Genomic DNA, 16428 nt, shown 5'->3' on the forward strand with positions numbered 1-16428 from the left:
TCTTATTGGTTCATTGGCTGTTACCAGACGCCTATGTACTACCTGTAGTTACTATGGCGCTTGGTCCAGCCCACATTAGTGCAAAAGGCATATGTAAACTTTTGGCTCCAGTATGGCAGAATGAAGGAATTCCTAAATGTGCGGAAAATGTGGTGAAGCATTGCATTGTTTGTTTAATGCATAATCCAGGAAAGGGAACCCCAACTCCAGCAGGTCATTTTGCTCCCCCTATGTACCCTTTTGAGGTATTGCAAATCGATTACATTCATATGGATCGTTGTAATAACCTCAAGTATGTTCTGGTGGTGGTTTGTGCCTTTTCCAGATGGATAGAGGCCTACCCCCTAAAGGACAATACTGCTTTGTCTACTGCCAAAGTCCTTTTGAAGGAGTTTTTCCCGAGGTTCGGTTTGCCGCGCGTTGTCTGGAGTGACAATGGGAGTGAATTCCTAGGCCAAATCATGCAGAAAGTGTGTACAGGTCTTGGGATTAGGCAGAAATTCCATGCGGCAAACCACCCTCAGTCAGCAGGTTTGGTAGAGTGCTATAATTGCACTCTCAAGCTTAAATTGGCAAAGATTCAGGCCAGCACGGGTCTTGCTTGGCCTGATGCTTTACCTTTGGCACTTTTATCCACGATAACTACTGTGCATTCTGGTTTAGGACTTAGCCCATATGAGGTCGTTTTTGGGCGCCCAGCCAATGTCTGGGGAGTCCCTCGATCTAAAAAGTATTCTGACATCCCATACCCAAGGTTGATTGACTACTTGCATGACCTCACCACTAAATTACATGTTCTTCACCAACAGGTTCAAAGCGCTCTGCCGGAGGTCTCTGCGGATCCAGGTCACTCCATCCAACCCGGTGACTGGGTCTGCCTGAAGAATTTCCAGCGGAAAAAGAGTCTTGAACCTCGTTGGGGCCCGCCTCGGCAAGTCTTGTTGGCAACACGTACAGCAGTAAAGGTCGTCGGGAAAAAGAACTGAGTTCATGGAGTGCACTGTAAGAGGGTACCTTTGCCTCTACCTTTTGATCAGTGGGTTCGTAAAGTCATGAGTGATAGTGAAGACAAAAGGGTCCCTCGATTTGTACCTTTTAGTAGTGCACGCCTGGATCAAACGAACACTGAGAAAGAAGACGACGACGTGTTGCAAGAAGCTGTACCATCACATCTGAGATTGAACACAGCGAATCCAAAAACTTTGTTTAAGGAGCAAACGATCCCTAATAAGACTCGGTACAATTTAAGACCCAGACTAATAAAAGACAATTGAATTTTTCTTTTTTCCATTTTTCTGATTACGTTTTTTTTTTTAGAGATATTTCTTTTTTCCCACTATCCATCAAGTTGCAGGGTCACGGTAGGAGTCTTAAGCTGTGACCTGAGTAGTGACAGTAGGTCTGCATGACTTGTAGTGTCATAGGACGGATAATAATCACAGCTAAGTGATCTAGGAAGATTGCAGTGAGCAACGCTTTAGAGCAGAGGTCTTCAAACGTTTGAAGGTTTGAGCCCCCCCAGCTGAATTTTTTTAAATGTCGGGCCCCCCCACCACCTGACAGAAATTTCTGGAATCTGGTACAATACATAATCGACCGCCATCCACATATCCCGGGCCATATCCGGCAAATAATGTTCAAAACAATGAGTGTTTCCTCCTCCATGAATTCCCTCACTACCACTCACCAACAATGCACCTCATCTCTATATAGCACCTTTCTTGCAAACATAATTTTTTTATAGTGCTACTCAGTTTCATCATACTCAGGGGCATATGTACAAGCCCCTATAGACACCACACCGTCACTTTTTACGACTTTGTGGTGGCGATAGGGGCATTGCCGTATTTACAAGGCAGAGTTAAGCCACTTAACTTGGCTTAATGCTGCCTTGTAAATAAGGCCCCCTTTCATGCTATGCTTAGCGTGAAAAGGTGGGCAGTGGTTGTTGCGGTGGGCGTTCCACTGCAACAGGCACTGATTTTGATGTTGTGCCCTATTTACATGGGCATCGTAAAAGTGATGCAGCGTTAAAATTAAGAACAGGGAAAACCTGGTCTTAAGCTGGCGAAACTAGGAGAAATGCATTATTTCTCCGCATTTTTGCTTCATCCATTTGTGCTGCCTTGTGCAGCACACATGGAAAAAGCAAAATGCCTTGTATTTGTAATGTTTAAAAAAAAATTGTGATTGCTGTGTGTGCTGCATTAAGCAGCACACATGTAAGTGGGACAAATGGCATTTAAAGATTGTTATGTACAGGAAGGTCCCCCTCCTGTACATAAACAATCTTTTCCCTGCACCCAGACACCCTTGCACTATGGTGCAATGGTGTCTACGTTGGCGCTACACTGCTAAGTGTAGCGCCAGCGCTGGGGAAACGCAAGGCTGCACCATATTGTTGTAAATATCGTGTAGCCTTCTTTTTCAGAAGTGGTGGAGAGGCATTAACCCATGACTGCTAACGCCTCACTCCGCAACTTCCTTGAACACATGCCCCTCAGTTCTTTGATCTGCATGGTACACCTTCTTTGTAGCAGGCACATTAACCCTCTGTGCTGTGAGGGTGGCAGGAGTGCTCATGTGAGTGCACAGTGAAGTATGCAACAGTGTGAGAGTAGGGTAAGTGGAGTGACTGAAGGGTGAGGTGACCATATGAATTTGGGTGTGCATGTTAGTGCAGAGTGGGACTAATGAATGCATGGTTAGTGATGGGCTTGTTTAAGCGAGATTGCAGATTGAGCAGTGAGGGGGACAGGTGAGTGAATTGTCGCATGAGTTCAGGGTTGGTAGTGTGCGTGTGTGGCTGCAGGTTGAGGTTCAGGGAAAACCGCGCAAGTGCATTGTGAGAGCAGAGTGATCACTGAGTGCAGGGTGAATGGTGTGAGTGCATGGGGGTTAGTGTGAGGGAATTGTGATCGCTGTGAGTGCAGGGTGAGCACGAAAGTGAAGGATGAGAATGAGGAGCAAGTTGTCTGAATGCAGGGTGCATTTCCAGACACTTGCAGTAACTCAGCATGCTATTGACGGCAGAGCAGGGTTTTAGATATGTTAAACTATTGCTATTGCAATTATGGCATTAACCAGGGATCAAGGTTGGAGAACATAAATACTGGGCTGATCTTGCAACAAAATTCCAGTTTTATGATTAGGGTTGCCAGCTAATTAATTTGATGTCCCAAGTGGTACAAAAAAAGCAGTCACCTAAAGCTCTATTTTCAGCACTTATCTGTGCATACCCTGAACAGCAAATATAAATAGAAAACACTTTAAAATGTGTTTTATGGTTGCTTGAATGATATGACTGATAATAAAAGGGAATAAAGACAGAAAAATAACATAAATGAATACATACTTCTTTATAACTCATATTTAGTGTCAAGAGAAACAATGTGCAGGCTGTTTAAACACCTGACTGGGATTTGTCTTTTGGCAACTTAAAACCCTTTTAGCTCTGTGATCATTGCTCCTGCTGGTGTAATTTAAAAAGCAACATTGTCGCCTCTCTGGGAAGAGCTGTCCCTCCCTGGAAGGGGTTAAATTTCGAGAGCTGAAATACTTCAGCTGCAGTGGGAGGCAGGAAGCCTTACCTGCTAAAACTGAAAGCAAGTAACAGACATTTATTTCATCTGCAGTGTGAGGCAAGGAGTCTCCTCTGCAATTAAATTGTTGCTTTCAGTTTTAGCAAAGGGGGCTCCTTGCCTCCCACTGCAGCTAAAGCATTTCAGCTGTAAGAATTAACCAGGATAGCCCCCCCCCCCCAAACCCAGTGTGTGGCAGCCTGATGAGACAGCTTCCCAGCGCGCACACAGCCCGAGTATTTCACAGGTTTTTAAAAGACCGTTTTCTTGTTAATGAGGATTTGATGGCTTTCACCCCTTCTTAGGGCCCCTGCAGTTCCACTCTGCCGTTTGTTAGAGGACTAAGGTGAGATTTTAGTGTGGAGTGCGCGCCCCTCCCTGAGACGGTGTCGCGCCCCCCCAGGGGGGCGCGCCCCACAGATTGAAGAACTCTGCTTTAGAGTATGGATACTAAAGTGGAAATTAATGATCAAAATGTAAAGATGAAAAGTAAATGCAAGAGATTATTGGTTAGTCCATGTGGCATAACCTTATGTATTTTAATATGTTCATGTATTTCATTAGTGTGTGTCAGTTGGGTTGTTTATACTATGCAGGAAGCACCTGTTCCAACTTCTGTTTCCTTATCTTTCCCTTCTACTGCCTCCCCACATCGGTTTCATACACTCCCAGACCAAGAGCAGATTAGGAAAACAGAATACTTTATTAATTCATTTATTCAGTTATTGCATCAGCTTTAACTGGTAATGAACACCACTGATTGTTGGGTCTGTGGGCTCATGCCCCATAATACAGAGAGAGGGATGCAATATTTAGTCATTCCATTTTCCTATGAAGGCTCCGCTTGGGCCTATTTGGCTATGTTTTCTAATGTTTATCAGAACCAACTACGGTATCCTCCTGGTAGTCCATATGGTGGTGGAGCAGATTTTAGTCACAGTTCTTTGATAAAGGGAATAGTGGCTATGGCTAGAATTGCTGAGATTAGTAAGATTCCCGTGGATGAGAAAAGAGCATATGATGGCTGGAATGTAACCCGTTATGTTACTAGCTTTACACAAAAGGCTAGACGAAGGAGATCCCCTCCAATTTGGACTGTACCTCATCAAGGTCATTTCTGTCTACAGATTATGGTCAGAATGTTAAAAATCAAGGGGAGAAGAGTGTCTGTTCCCATACTTATGTCTATTCACCTCAGATTTCCTCACCGTTAGTGCCATCACAAGGCACATATTTTATCTGCCATGACAGAGCCTATACGTGGCTTCCTACCTACTTTTCAGGAACTTGCTATGTGGCTTTTCTTCTTCCTCCAACATATACTGCTCCTTCAGGTCATCATAGGAAAAGATATGGCAGGGGAATTATTGATTCGAAAGACACAGCAGGACAAGAAGGAGGTGACTTTATTAAAGGGTTGCTTCCTTTCTGGGGCCCAATGACCAATAGCAGAGACATCAGACAACTAGTTCATGTTGTTGAGGCTACCATAAATGTAACTTCTGGAGCCTTGAGTAATCTGACAGCCGAACTTCAGGCGGATCCCCTTATGACTTTGCAGAACCGAATGGTTCTAGACATTGTCCTTGCAGATCGTGGAGGAGTCTGTAAATTGATCGGGTCTAGTTGCTGCATTTACATTCTTGATAATGCCTCTACGGTATACCAAGCTATTTCAAGTTGCATATCATCTCAGAGTCTATACATCAGGACACAGGAGATTGGTCTGTGATGGGATGGTTTTGGGGACTACTGTCCACATGGGGATGGAAGATACTAACCTTCCTTGGAATGGTCTTGGCCATCGTTTTCTCTTGTTGTCTCTGTGTACAGTGTGGACCTGCCATCTGTGGTCTTTGTGCCACTATGTGTGTCCCAAAGCCTGTGTCACAGAAAACAGAGAATATTAGAATGATGCTACAGCAACAGCTCGATGACCTCATGGCCATTGACATCGACTCAGACTAACTTGAGTCCCTGGTATTTTGCCTGAGTAATGGCAAAAGGAGGGTCTGAGGTTCTTCGATTTCTGACTTCGTCCTGTATTCAGCCGCCATTTTGTGTCTCGTCGCCATTTTGTGTTGCCCTTACTCAGGCAGCACGGCGGACGGAGTGTTTTTGCTTTTCTCAGCTGCTGCGTGTCTTTTCTGTTAAAGAGTAACTCTTTTGCCCTTGTTTACGAAACCGATGTCAGGGTCTGGCCGAGTTCGTTAATCCATGTCTGGGTTGATTGATCCCCATCTCGACTGACTATTTGCCTTCTCCTATTCTTTCCTTACATTATCTTATCCGACTGGCCTTCGCTATTCTCTCCTTGTATTCTCCTGTTACACAATTATTCTTTGAGGCACACAAATACGTCCTGCCACCTGCAAATTGGATTGTTGGTACTAGTACTGATTAATTTGTTGGGAGGGGTAACACACGGGGTCTGAGAGAGGGGCATATTTGAGACACCTGATAGCTTGTTTTTCAACTTTTCTTATTGGTTTGTTTTGTATGTGTAAGGAGTAAACTCTGTAAATGTGTTTCCTATAAAAGATTGTGTGCCACGGATTGAAGTGGCAGTCTCCTCAGAACCCACCTTGCGTGTAACTTCTGGGATAACTGTGCTTGGCTGCAGCTAATAAACCTGGTTTTCCACGCTCAGCAGTGTCTCGTGTCTCTGTTCGACAAGGCAGGTGAACTCGGGGATTTAAGGCATGCCCTGCACCGCCAGGCCCATAAGGCCTGGTTCTCCAACAGAAGCAGCCTTTTAAAATGCGTCTAGGTCTGCCATTGCAGAACCTGCATGCAGTCGGGTACTGTCATGCTGGCTGGGCAAGTGCACACACTTGCCAGCCTCTAAACCTTCCCTTTACTTCATGAGTCACCCCTATGGTAGGCCCTAGGGCAGGTGCATTGTAAGTGTAAGGTAGGACAAGCCCTGATGTGTGTGGCATGTCCTAATAGTGAATCACAGCCAATTGCGTTTTTTACTATTGTAAGTAACTGAGTATAAGTATAGGAGCACTGCTCCCTAGAAACCAGTTCCTGTTTCCCACAACAAACCTCTGCCCCACTAGAAGGAAGAAGCTGAAGGACTGGCCTGCTGTCTGCCTTGCTGAGGAAGGAGAGGAGAAGACCCACAAAGGACTTTGCAGAATTGTGCTTGAGACTTTCTCCAAGGGCTTGTCTGAGCTTGCCCCCTGAACGGAACCCCAGGACCAGTAGGTTCCTTGTGCCTTCGCTCGCCTTGCGCCTTGTACTGCGAGCCGCGTGTGCCTCTTGCTGGAGCCGAGACTGCGCCCCCATCGCCCCCTCCTAGGCTGTGGCACTCGGGAGCTCGCCTGCCCTTTACCCGTGAGATCCTCGCTCTGTTTGAGTTGCTCTCTGCCCCCGGGTCAGGCTGCCTGCTCCTCTGCCCCTGCCTGCCATTAGGAGCGCGCTGAAGCGCTCGCTCGCCCCTCCCGCTGGAATTCCTCTGAGGCTGGTGATCGTCGCTGGGACAGCAGCCCACACGTAGGAACGTGCCCTGCTGCCCAGCTTCTCCCCCCTTTGAGACTTTACAGCCCGCGCCGCCCCTTTGGGAGACCCCAGTACAGTCGGTACTGAGGTTGTGGGCCGCGCCTGCCTGTGCGTACACCCCCGCTGCAGTGAAGGTCCGAAAGCACCCTGGTGCCCCCAGGCGCACCAGACTCCTACGAGCTGTCCCCCTGCCTGAGGGACGACTAATCCAAGAAGTACACCTGCCTTTTGTCCTCGGTGTGCCCTTCTCTGAGCGGATCATACACTTGCCAGGGCGCTCCGTGTTCAGCGCGCCCTCCTGACACAGCCTCCGCGCACTGACCCTCTGCACCGAGACCACTGAATGCATACCGGGCTCGGGCCCGCAATGCTTTATTTCCCCGTAGTACGAGCCGCACAAGCTGGGTACGGCTCGTACCATTGTTTTCCATTGCTATGCCTCGCGCCTCTGACAAGTGCTCACAACGCTGATCACCCCGTAGTACGAGCCGCACAATCTGGGCACGGCTCGTACCATTGGTCTGCCCTTCCTTAAGTGTATGCTGAGCACCTCATCTCCGGGTGTGCCACGCCGTACGCCTCGTTGGCTGTAAGCGGTACGCCACGTACGCCTGCCCACGCATGAGCGTGATCATCGGTAGAGGTCCGAGTTCTCATCCGTTTTCAGCGCACAAGAGCGCTACGAAGCGCACCACCCCCAAGACTGGGTACCGACGCCTGGAAAATAGTGTCCATGATTGCAGGACACCCTAAATACGAAGTGAAGAGACTATTTGATTAAGTAAAGTGAACTGTTGTCCACACCTGAGATCTGGTGGCCCCAAAAGTAAAGTAACAAGTTATAAGGTCTTGTGATATCTGCCTGCCTAGAGATATATTTTTTTTTTATATATAAAAACCATATTTTTACACACCACAGCCTGGTGTCCATTTGTGGGGGGAATCAGTGTGTTTTACTGTGAAAGGTCATGATGCTTGTTAGAAATGGGATCTCTGGCTGGCCAAGGCTTGAGCCAAAGTTCGTCAGAGACCACCACTCTAAGTCAGGGCAAGGGAGTTACAAGCCAAGATAACCCCTGCTCACCCTCTAGGTAACGTGACACGAGCAGCAAGGCTAATCTCGGAGGCTATGTAGGTTAAGTGTTTGCGCGCGCCCCCAGCAACAACACCCAAAAGAAACTCCACACAAGGTTATGTGTAAAAATAGCCTTTGTATTATACAAAACACATTAGATAAAAACACACACTTTACAATGGGCCAACAGGCACTGGCAGAATTTACAGGGGATATGTACAAGACAAGGCCACATGGACCACTGTCAGGAATATGCACTTTTAGACTTAGTACTTGGTAGAATTAGCACTTGTAGGAATAATAATTAGCACATAGCACATATAATATTAATCACTGTAGCACAAAATAGAACATAAAGCACACAACCAGTAACCACTGGTAACCGGTAAGTACCACCTACGTAACCCTAACCACCTTAGGAAAATGTCACGCAGGGAACCAGGACCTCACTAGCAACACCTGTACTAGGAGAAAAACAACCACCTAAGTATCACCATACATTTAGGGGTATAGGCATAGGAACATTACACATGATGCAGAGGTGTAGGGACGGAAAACACATAATGCATAACCATACATTCAGCGGTGTAAGAACCAGGCACTTGACGCATCAAAACACATTCAGAGGTGCTGGAGAACACAGTTGCGCAGAAATCACATTAGTCACCACCGGCGACAGTACCTAGGCCAACTGGCCTTGTTGGGGCTAGGACGCCCTGTGTCCCAAAGTTAGGGGCCTAAACGTAGCAGCTGCCCACTAAGTGCTGAGCGGCTGTAGGGATGATGTGGCCAACACGGTGGAGCCTCGCAGGCTCTGGCCAAAAGCACTTGTGTCCCTGTGAGCCTCGTGGGCTCGAGAACAACTGGGGGGCAGAGTGGGTGACTCGTGAGCTCTGAGCAAACAATGCGGGTGGTGAGCCTCGGAGCTCTGCAGCAGAATGCCCGGTGTGGGGGGGGGGGGCAGCGGCCCGCCGTCTTCCGGGGCCGCTCTACCACCCAGAAATGCCCCAATTTGTCGGAATCCCTCTCGGGGTACTCAAAAGGAAATTATGCCCACATGAGCCTCCGCGGCTCTAAATAGAAATGCGGCCTGTCGTTGGAGTCTCGACGGGCTAGAGATACACAAAATGCCACTGGGTATGTTCCTGCAACCAAGATAGCACAGGCGGGAGGGGCGGGCACCGGCAATGTGCCCCGACGCCCTCCTCCCTTCGTCTGCACCTACGGAGCCCCCCAGGCCCAGACTTCTTCTGGCGGGGGCTCTTTCGGTCTTGCTTCCGTTGCGGGGCTCTCGAGGGCTTTCTTGGTGCCGCGGGCGGGGCTCTACTTCACCGGAGCCTCGCTGGAGGCGGCACCTCCCTTCCACTCACTACTCCCGGCTACTCCGGAGCGCGGGTGGGCTCCTGTCCGCTTCCGGCTTTCAGGGCGGGATTTCCGGGTCGCCGTGGGCAGAGTGGAGGCCCGTAATAGTAATGGCTGTGTCGGCGGTCTCTCGGGGGGCCAAGCGAGGGGTGAGAATCCACAGGCACAAGATCCCTGGCGGGGTGGGCACCCGCTGGGGATATCAAACCTCAAGCTGGCAGAACAGGGAGGCAATGAGCGGGGTGGGCACCCGCGCTGCCCACGCAGCCACAGCATACCAAAGAGGCCGAGTGGGCACCGGCCCCAGCAAACAAAGCGCTCCCAGGTACCTAGACAAGAACAAAGCGCTCCCAGCGCTAGAGGGGCGACCACAGCGCTCCCACACTCTACAGGGGAAAGATAAGGCGCTCCCAGGCGCTAGGGCAAAGTCCAGATCCAGCAAAGTTCTTTTAGGTAGGCAGGGTGGCAAGGCTGGGCCCAGAGCCAGCTCACTGGGCCTCCAGGCAGGGAGGCAGTCCAAGTGGCGGTCCTCCTGGCACCCAGCAGCAGCAGCCCCCCTCAGATAGGATCCTGGAAGAGAACAGCTTGCAAGGGGACACAGCCCCTTTTTATATACAGTATTCCTTTGTCTGGCTTCAGGGTGAGGGGAAAACCCAGTCGCAGCTAGTTTTGCGAGCACTCTTGATGTGCTCAGCCCCTCACTCTATTCACTGACAGGGCTAGGGACATTCGACGCACCACAGGGGGCAGAGCCAGCATTGTGTGGTGAAAGCCCAGCCCTATTCAGGACCCAGGTGCACCCCTCCTTCACATCAGCATGCTAATCTCTTCATTCACCACCGGGGCAGATCCATCCAGACTCCTGGAGCCAGGCTCACCAGTCAACTCCAGCCAAACACTCCTCACTGCACACGCACACCCATGTCTAGAAGTGGCACTTCCACACTAGACACATACACGCCGCATACATCATTGCGCAGCATTGAATCACACGAGTCCGCACATACCAGACTCGAGCCTGCACACCTCACGCATCAGGAACTACCAGGGACACAGACATTCCCCATGCATTCCTATGGGAGGGCAGGCCAACCTTACTCCACGCACTCAGAGTGCGCACACACTTTCCACTGGGACACAGTGAAAGTGTGCAGAAACCAACAATCACTACCACCAATTCACATTCAAAAAGCAAAACGTTTAGGGGTGGACCTGCCAGAAGGGCCAAGTCCAACAATGCTTAACTAGCGCCCCGAAGTTTAGCCTTGTCTGCTCGCGCCACACTACCTGAAAGGGTGAGCAGGGGTCATTCTGAGGAGTAGTTCCCTTGCCCTGAGTAGAGTGGTGATTTCTGCCTGTCTTTGGTGCCAACCTCAGCCAGCCAGGAATCCCATTTTTAACAGAATGGAGAGATGGAGATGGGATGGAGAGGTGGAGATGGGGAGATGGGATGGAGAGATGGGGATGGAGAGATGGAGATGGAGGATGAGGATGGGGAGGTGGAGATGGGATGGAGAGATGGAGATGGGATAAAGAGATGGAGATGGGATGGAGATGGGGAGATTGAGATGGGAAGGAGAGATGGAGATGGGATGGAGATGGGATGAAAATGAAGATGGGATGGAGATGGGATGAAAAGATAGAGAAGGGATGGAGAGATGAGGTGTGATGGAGATGGGATGGAGGGATGGAGATGGGATGAAGATAGGATGGAGAGATGGAGATGGGATGGAGAGAAAATGGAGATATCATGGAGGTATAAAGGTGGTATAATGGAGATATAATGGAGATAAAATGGAGATAAAGTAGAGATATAATGGAGATAAAATGGAGGTATAATGGAGCTAATAGGGAAATAATAGGGAGATAATAAGGAGATAATAGACGGAGATGGGGGAGACAGATGGGGAGACAGATGAGCAGACAGATGGGGGAGACAGATGGAGAGACAGATGGGGGAGATAGATGGACAGATGGGGATACAGATGGGGAGATGGGGAGATGGAAACGGGATGGAGAAGGGGAGATGGGGCGATGGAGATGGGATGCAGAGATGGGACGGAGAGATGGAGATAGGATAGGGATGGGATGGGATGGAGAGATAAAGATGGGATGGAGATAGGATGGAGAGATGGAGATGGGATGGAGATAAAATGTAGATATAATGGAGATATATTGGCTGTATAAAGAAGGTATAATGGTGGTATAATGGAGATATAATGGAGATAAAACAGATAAAATGGATGTATAATGGAGCTAATAGGGAGATAATAGGGGTACATGGAGGAGACAGATGGGGATACATATGGGGAGACGGAGAGATGTGATGGGGACACAGATGGGAGAGATGGAGATGGGGAGATAGAAATGGGATTGAGATGTGGAGATGGAGATGGGAAGTTTTAGATGGGATGAGAGATTGAGATGGGATGGGGATAGAGAGATGGAGATCGGGTGGAGTGATGGAGATGGGATGGAAATGGGATGAAGATGGGATGAAGATGGGATGGAGATGGGGAGATGGAGATGGGATGAAGAGATGGAGATCGGATTGAGATATGGAGATGGAGATGGAGATGGGATGGAGAGATGGAAATGGGATGGAGATGGGATGGAGAGATGGAGATGGGATTGAGATAAAATGGAGATATAATGGAGGTACAAAGGAGTTTATAATGGAGGTATAATGGAGATATAATGGAGATAAAGTCAAGATATTATGGAGTTATAATGGATATAAAATGGAGGTGTAATGGAGCTAATAGGGAGATAAAAGGGAGAGAATAGGGTGGATAGGGTAGACAGATGGGAAGACAGATGGGGGAGACAGATGGGGGAGACAGATGGGGAGACGAAGAGATAGGATGAGTGAGACAGATGGGGAGATGGAGATGAGGAGATAGAAATGGGATTGAGGTTCGGAGATGGAGATGGGATGGAGAAATGGAGATGGGATGGAGATGGGGAGATGGAGATCGGATGGAGAGATGGAGATGGAGATATGGAGATGGGAAGATGGGATGGAGAGACAGATGGGGAGATAGATGGACAGATGGGGAGACAGATGGGGAGACAGATGGGAAGACAGATGGGGAGACAGATGGGGAGACAGATGGGGAGACAGAGAGATGGGATGGGGACACCGATGGGGAGATGGAGATGGGGATATGGAAATGAGATTGAGATGTGGAGATGGAGATGGGGAGATGGAGATGTGGAGATGGAGAGATGGATCAAACAATCAGGAAAATGTAAGCGAGCTACTCACCCGTTGGGGGCCTCTAGGTGCTGGGAGGGGGGGGTCCGCAGATATGTTTAGCTGAGGGACCAGGTCTTGAGGATCTTAGTGAAGGTGTTCAGAGAAGGGGCACATCTGATGTCTGTCGGTAGCTCATTAAAGGTCTTGGCTGCAATGCGAGAGAAGGATCTTCCTCCTGCTCTGGCTCTGTGTATGCGTGTGGTTTCAGCCAATGTGAGGTTGGAAGATCGGAGGTTTCTTTTGGGTATGTGGAAGTTGATTCGGTTGTTGAGATATTTGGGTCCACGAGGAGCTATTGGAGACTTCGAAGTTGTTGACTGATGTGTTCGTGTCAGGGGATGTTATGTTATGTTATGTTAGATTGCATTTTTATAGCGCTCGGCTACTCTGAAAGAGTGTCCCGGCGCTTTCCACAGGCAACATACAGTGTATGATCAACATAACAAATGAAAACAGACCCCGATAAAGAAGGAAAAAGAAAACCACCTAAACAGAAAGGTTAAAAAGCCACGTCTTCAAATTCTTCCTAAAATGAAGCAGGTTGGGGGTGCTACGCAGTGCCAAGGGAAGCGAATTCCACAACTGGGAGGCCTTGAGGCTGAAAGAGCGCCCCCCAGTGCGTGCCTTCCTCACGCGTGGAACCACAGCAGTGAAAAGGGATTCTGAATGCAGTGAGCGAGCCGGGCGATAGAAAACTAGTCTTTTTTTCAAATATCCAGCGCCTGAGCCAAATAAAGCCTTGTGCATCAGGGTCATAGATTTGAAGATAATCCGCTTCCGAATTGGCAGCCAGTGAAGCGACTGAAGCAGCACAGAAGCCCGTGCTCGTCTGTGCAGACCGAAGATTGCCCGGGCTGCCGAGTTCTGTGCCACCTGCAGACGCTGGACTAAGTAATCCGGAAGGCCTAGAAAAAGGGCATTGGCATAATCAAGCCTAGATCCGATGAGCGCCTGCACCGTAATCCGTCTGTGCTCCGCAGACAGTAAGGGAAGAAACTTGCGGAGCATTCTGAGGATACCGAAACAGGTGCCGGACAGGCCAAGGATGTGCGCTCTCAGAGATAGTTTGTTGTCGAGCTTAACACCCAAGTTCTTGGCAACCAAGGATGATTGAGCCGGAGGACACATGGCAGCCGGCCACCACTGCCGCCACTCGGGATCGGAGGCACAGCCAAAGAATAGAACCTCCGACTTGCTGGAATTGGCCTTCAGACAATTTAGCTGAAACCAGCTGAAGACCCTATCCAAGCAGTCCCGGATTCTCTCCCCATCAAATGTCTGATCTTTTTCACAAGTGAAGAGGAGTTGTGTGTCATCGGCGTAGGACACGATCTGGGCTCCGTAGGCCTCAACCATAGCCGCCAGAGGGGACATAAAGATGTTGAATAATGTCGGGCTCAGCACAGAGCCCTGTGGAACCCCAACACCCAATGGCGGCATCTCGGCTGAGCTCTGGGATACCCAGACCGTCTGGCGGCGGCCCTCCAGGAAAGATGTAAACCATCTGAGCACCGTCCCCCTTAGGCCGATGTCATATAGCCTGGCGAGCAGCGCCTTATGGGGGAATAGTCTGGTGACGGTGTTTTGTATTGTCTGCAGAGTAGGGACTTGTTGATGCCGGTGTAGAGTGTGTTTCCATAGTCCAGTCTGCCGGTGATAAATGCATGGGTGGCTGTCTTCTTGACTCAGCGGGGGATCCACTTGAAGGTCTTTCTGAGGATGCGAGGGTTTTGAAGCAGCTGGAGGTGACGGCGTTGACCTGTCGGTTCATGGTGAGTGATGAGTCAAGTAGAATGCTCGGGGGTGAACCCTGTGGGACTCCGCAGGTTATTTTCATGGGGTCTGAGAGGAAGGGTGGGAGTCTGATCCTTTGACTTCTTCTGGTGGGGATGGATGGGAGATAATGGAGATAAAATGGAGATAACACCAGAGATATAAGGGAGATAAAAGAGGGATAAAGTGGAGATAAAGTAGAGATAAGGTGGAGATAAAAATGGAGATATAACGAAGATAAAGTGGGGATAGAGTAGGGATAAAGTGGAGATATAATGGAGCTATAATGGAGGTATAATAGAGTTACTGGAGAGATAAAAGGGAGCTAAAGGGAAGATAATAGGGGGAGAATGGGGAGACAGATAAGGAGACAGATAGGAGACAGATGAGGAGACAGATAGGGAGACAGATAGGGGAGACAGATAGGGGAGACAGATAGGGGAGACAGATAGGGGAGACAGATAGGGGAGACAGATAGGGGAGACAGATGGGGGAGACAGATAGGGGAGACAGATGGGGAAGACAGATGGGGGAGACAGATGGGGGGACAGATGGGAGAGATGGAGATGGGGGATGGAAATGGGATGGAGATGGGGAGATGGAGTTGGGGCGGTGTAGATGGGATGGAGAGAAGGAGATGGGATGGAGATGGGATAGAGATGGGATGGAGAGATGGAGATGAGATGGAGATGGAATGGAGAGATGGAGATAAAACATATAATACATTTGGGGAGACAGAGAGATGGGATGGGAAGACAGATGGAGATGGGGAGATGGAAATGGGATTGAGATATGGAGATGGGAGTTTTTAGATGGAATGGAGAGATGGAGATGGGATGGGGAAGCAGAGATGGAGATGGGGATACAGATGCGGGGGACAGATGGGGAGATGGACAGATGGGATGGGGAGACAGATGGGGAGATATAGATGGGGAGATGAAAATGGGATTGAGATGTGGAGATAGGATGGAGAGATGGAGATGGGATGGGATGGAGATGGGGAGATGGAGATGGGATGAGATGGGGAGATGGAGATGGGGAGATGGGATGGAGAGATGGAGATGGGGGATGGGGTTGGGGGATGGAGATGGGGAGATGGAGATGGGATGGAGAGATGGAGATGGATAGAGATGGGATGAAGAGATGGAGAAGGGATGGAGAGATGGAGAATGGGATGGAGAGATGGAGATGGGATGGAGAGATGGAGATGGGATGAGCATGGAGAGATGGAGAGGGGATAGGGATGGGGAGATGGAGATAGGATGGAGATGGGGAGGTGGAGATGGAGATGGGATGAAGAAATGAAGACGGGATTGAGCTGTGGAGTTTGAGATGGGGAGATGGGATGGAGAGATGGAGATGGGGGATGGAGATTGAGAGATAGATGGAGATGGGATGGAGAGATGGAGATGGGATTGAGATGTGGAGATGGAGATGGGATGGAGAGATTGAGATGGGATGGAGATGGGGAGATGGGATGGTGAGATGGAGATGGGGGATGGGATGGTGAGATGGAGATGGGGGATGAGGATGGGGGGTGGAGATGGGGAGATGGAGATGGGATGGGGAGATGGAGATGGGATGGAGAGATGGAGATGGGATGGAGAGATGGAGATGGAAATGGGATGGAGAGATGGAAATGGGATGGAGAGATAGAAATGGGATGGAGAGATGGAGATGGTATGGAGAGATGGAGATGGGATGGAGAGATGGAGATGCGATGGAGATGGTATGGAGATGGTATGGAGAGATAGAGAAGGGATGGAGAGATGGAGATGGGATGGAGAGATGGAGATGGGATGAAGATAGGATGGAGAGATGTGATGGAGATAATATGGAGATATAATGGAGGTATAAAGGAGGTATAATGG

The sequence above is a fragment of the Lissotriton vulgaris genome, chromosome 2_1, assembly GCF_964263255.1.
Source record: "Lissotriton vulgaris chromosome 2_1, aLisVul1.2, whole genome shotgun sequence".
Classification (NCBI taxonomy): domain Eukaryota; kingdom Metazoa; phylum Chordata; class Amphibia; order Caudata; family Salamandridae; genus Lissotriton; species Lissotriton vulgaris.